Genomic DNA, 5342 nt, shown 5'->3' with positions numbered 1-5342 from the left:
CCCCATGAATTTTATAGGTTTTCCTTAGATGGAATACTCAAAGATGGTATTGCCAGTTCCTTCCTCTAAAATATAACTTACAGCACCTAGTAGTTGTTGGTAGACCCCCATCCAAGTACTAATAAGGATTGACTCTGTATAGCATCCAAGATCAGATGGGGTCTGGTGGTTTTAGGACAGTGGTTCCCAATCTTTTCTATGCTCCATAGCCTAGGAAATGTTTGATTAATGTTTGCACCCACCAGAAAAAGTAGTATCACACTTGAAGATGAAGATATCTAATTTCTAATTTTTGAACTACATATAATACTGTGGGTGAGCAAACTGAACTTAAAAAAATGAGCTTTTAACTCAGTGTATAAAATGCAAATATAAATTGAGCAATTAGATTCTAATTTATTCAGAAAAAAATGAGTGATGACTCATGACTCGTCACTCAAAGACGCCAGACACTTTTTGTTGCACCACCTGAAATTCATCTCACATCCCAGGTTGGGAACCCCTGTTTTAGGGTATTTAGGCCTAGGTATATTTACTGCAGAGCAATATGTACTGTGCCAAAAAGGAATGTACCTAATATTCTGAACAGGTAAAATTTAAAAGCAAGAAAGATCTGAACACATTGAAGCTCCAGAGGTTAAAATCTGTAAAAATTTCACTGGCTGTGTCCCTCAATCATCTATACACAGACAATGTGTAAATGAAATTGTCCTAAGAGATTTGCCTACACATTGTATTTGTGTGGCAATCAGTGAATCTGTCCATTTTCTGTTTTTCATTTTTCCACTTTTTCATTCTGCCTGTTTTTCCATAACTTTGTGATTTTTAAAACAAAAATTGCATTAAAAAAAATTTCCGTTCTCACGATCATTTAATTCTAAGTGTAAATACCAAAGGATATTAACATTGTGATTTGCATTCTGATTTGGGAAGTACAGACTTGATAAATTCATATGAAAAAGCATGAAAAAGTGATGATTCCTTGAGAGCAAAGCCCTGTGCGTGGCTATTACTCTCAGGGAGATCCCTTAAAAGAACTATATTTCCCGCTGCCACCACTCAGTGAATTATCAATGAACTATAATTCCCAAGCACACACTGAGACTTGCTTGAGAGAGAGATCTAGTTTTCTTTCTTGCTAACCCACAGCAATCAGTAACCAAATAAGGCACGTGTACAGGAGCACAGAGATAGCAGATGCTTTTAAAAGAAAGAAGTTTATTTTAAAGAAATAGTATAGAATAGGAAGATATCACTCATGCCAGGCCTCCTTTGCCTTGCAGGTCAGAAAACACAGTTACAAAGATATTCATTACAGGCAAGCTATTAGATAAACATAACAAAAACCTAGATGTACTGACTAACACTGTTCCTAAGCTACTCACACAATGATGGGATTTGCAGTCCTTGTGGAGTTCTTGGAATCAGGGAGTTGGCTCCTTGCCAACTCTACCTGCATGCCAGAGCCAGTCCTCCGGCTGCTCAGAGGACAAGCCTCTGGTTTCTCCAAACACAGCCAAGATGGAGAACAAAGGACACATGGTCCTACAGGGGTATTTAAAGCCCTCTCTTGGAATCTTTTTGAAACTGCCGCTCTGGCACTGTTGATTGGCCAAGTGAGCCTTACGTCAGCTATGATGTAGCTGCTCATTAGCATGTGATGTCATCTCTCATTAGCATGTACCTCCTCCCAGATTAACCCTTTGTAGTTCAGGAGAAGTCCTCAGGTGACTGGGAACCCAGCCACCACAGCGTCACAAATAATGTATCTAGATGGAGGTGGTGGTGGTGGTGATGATGATAATGGTTACAAAAAATTCATTGAAAATCCCTTTCCTCTTAGTATAGATAAAAACATAGAACACATTATAATTAAATTTTACTAAACAATTACAGCATTAAAAATAATTTATGACATTCATTAAAAAAAGATAGCATACAATATCATATCCTATTAAATGTTCTATTTTTCTCCAATCTTGGGAGAAAGTATTATTATTATTATTATTATTATTATTATTATTATTATTATTATTTATATAGCATTAGATTTACACAGTGATGTACATAAAAACAATAATTATATAAGAGTAAACCTGCCTATTGCGTACAATCTAAGAATAAATGCAATAAATGCATAATCCAGTTTCAAAAATAATGTCGAAGTTGCTTATCAACAGATTAATAGCAAGGATGGGCCTCTGTAGGACAGGAGATCCACAGCTAGAAGCAGCAACTAAGAAAGCCTTCTCTTGCACCTCCACCAAATGTCCCTGTGGGAGTGGTATGTCAGAGAGAAGGACCTTTCCCAAAGATCTCAGGACCCAACAAAGCTTTCATGGGAGATAACACTCCTACAGATAATCTGGACTCTAGCTGTGTAGTGTTTTATAGATCATTGTCAGTACTTTGTATTAAGTTTGGAAGCAGCCTGGTAGCCATTGAAGCTGTTGTAACAAGGGAGTTGCTTATTGTGAGCCAGTTGGAAAATAACTTGTTCTTAGAAGCAGGAGAAAATAGTGCCCCAGTGCTATGAAATATTCTCTTCCTTCATATTTCAGCAACAAAATAAAATCTGAAAGCAATTAAAATGGAGTTAGATGCTAGGCAAGTCAGTTGCTTTGGTGAAATAACTTCCAGAAAAGAACTTCTTGTCCTGCTTCAGAGTGATCCTCAGTCATCCACACCCTTGTTGATACTACCACGTTTTAAACTCTGGGGACTCTGATCTATAAATATTTCTGATGTCAGAACATTCTTGTGAGTCCTAGCTCATGCAATTACGATATTGTTCAGCAATGTGTGTATCTTGGTGACTGGTCCAAAGTGTCACCATTCTGTTACGAACTCAATGATGCTCTGCTCTTAGCCCAGCAAAGTAAATGGTACTCTACAGGTCTGCTTATCATCTGAAAAAAATATTTCATGTCAGGAGAGATGTCATATGGTTTGGTCTTCACCAACATCCTGTTAACTCTGACATGGTACCATAAACTTTTTATTTGCTGTACTTTAACCTAACTCTCAATAAAAGGTTTTCCTCTCTATCCAGTCCTTCTATAGATGATTTCCAGAGAGTAGTTCTCTTCCCTGCCCTGTTGCAGAAGGAGTTGAAAAGTTTTCAGGCTTCATCTTTTGCTAACTCTTACATGACCTCAAGAAGAAGACACTATACATCAAACAGTGGCAAAGCCCTACCTGTAGGCATACCATCTAAATTTTTGCCTGATCCTTAATGTTTCTTTTTTAAAGAAATATTTTAAATCTTAATACAACTCCAAGAAAGTTATTTGTGTTTATAAAGCAAGTCTCACTACATAGTGGCTTGTTTGGGGTGTTCCAATTTGGCGTCAGATTTTTTGGTGGTGGAGGGGGTTCTATGAAGCTCTGAAAGATGGCAGAAATGGGCTCTAGACCTCAGAACCTTCCTTCTTGTTGTGTGCCTTGAAGTTGTTTTCAGATGATGCAGACCCTAAGGCAAACCTATCATGGGAGTTTCTTGGAAATGTTACCTTCCTTTTGAGGAAAAAGGAACATGATTTGGCCAAGTTTACGCAGTGGGTTTCCATCGTTGAGTGGCCATTCAAACCATGGTCTCCCAGAGTACTACTCCAACACTCAAATCACTACACTGTGCTGGCTCTTGCAGAGGTTTCCAACTAATATATGCTCTGAGGGTGATGAGGAAAGTCCATTGTCCCTCATTATACAATAGAAAGTGGTGGTAGCATCTTCAGTATGGATAGACAGATCAGACAGTTTCATTTCGTCTTACAGTGGGCCCTTAGTATCCACTAAGGTTTGGTTCTAGGACCCCCCATGGATACCAAAAAATTATGGATGCCCAAGTCCCATTATATACAGTGGTGTAGTAAATTGATCTACTGTATAAAAATGGCAAAATCAAAGTTCACTTTTTGGATTTTTCAAAAAAATATATTTTCAAGCTGTGGATGGTGGACTCTGTAGATGCAGAATCCATGGATAAGGAGAGCTGATTGTAGTTGTGTTTATTTCATAGCTACTGTACTGTACTGCTTTCAATTTATATTGCAAAGTTGTGTACAATGAAGAGAAAACAGTAAAACCAACTGCTAAAAAGAATGGAAGAATGAAACAATAAAATCTATTAAAACCAATTAATAAAAACCAGAGGGAACTAACAGCTAATCTTAGTTCAATTTCAGTTTGTTTGTTCCACTGTCAAACAGCCCTTACTGTCAGGAAGTTCCTCCTAATGTTGAGGTGGAATCTCTTTTCCTGTAACTTGCATCCATTGTTCCAGGTCCTCTGGAGCAAAAGAAAACAAGCTTGCTCCATCCCCATTATGACACCCCTTCAAATAGTTAAACAGGGCTATCATATCACCTCTTAACCTTCTCTTCTCCAGGCTAAACCAATCCAGTTCCCTAAGTCTCTCCTCAAAGGACATGGTTTCTAGACTCTTCACCATTTTGGTCACTCTCTGGACATGCTCCAGATTCTCCTTTTTAAATTGGATTGAGGTGCCCAGAACTGGACACAGTATTCCAGGTGAGGCCTGATCATAGCCGAATAGAGTGGCACTATTACTTCCCTTGATCTAGACACTATGGTTCTATTGATGCAGCTTAGAATCGTATTTGCCCTCTTAGCTTCTGCATTACACTGTTGACTCATGTTCAACTTGAGGTCTACTTGGACACCTAGATCCTTTTCACATATAGTCTTGTTAAGCCAGGTGTCCCCCATCCTATATCTATATCCTGAAGTTTAAGCATTGTTTCTACTTAAGGTTTGTATGAAAATTTATACACATTTTTGTGTGCCTTTTCCAGATTTATGCACATGTGCCATCTTGTACATTTGTTCCTCCACATTTGCGGCTTTGACTTTTGCAGATTTGATTTTTCACGGATTTTATTAATATGTTCTCTCTAGGAATATCTAGGTCCTCCAGAGCAACTCTGATCAACTTTAATCAAAAGTCACACTGAAGGATCTAGAGATTCCTAGAGAGGACACTCCATTAGGCTTTTCTAGCTCCTCCAGTGCAATTCTATGGTCAGTGTCTGGCAGATGTTGACCACAGAGTTGCACTGGAGGCCCTAGAGATTCCTAGAGAGGTGTTCTCTCAGGTAAAAATTTGTTTTTGTTATCCGCAGTTTTTCCACATTCACGGGGATCCTGTGCCCTTAACACCAGCAAATGCGGATGGACAAGTGTAGAATGTTTTTGAATGTTGTTCTTATAAACTTGTGTGTGTGAATTTTTTAATTGGAAAACTTGATTACAAGATTTGGAGAAAACTAACTGGATTTTGGTTCATTTATTGGTTCAAGTACAAACAGGTGTGTGTTCAA

Source organism: Sceloporus undulatus, chromosome 2 (genome assembly GCF_019175285.1).
Source record: "Sceloporus undulatus isolate JIND9_A2432 ecotype Alabama chromosome 2, SceUnd_v1.1, whole genome shotgun sequence".
NCBI classification, from domain to species: Eukaryota; Metazoa; Chordata; class Lepidosauria; order Squamata; family Phrynosomatidae; genus Sceloporus; species Sceloporus undulatus.
Note: the sequence above shows the minus strand (reverse complement) of the source record.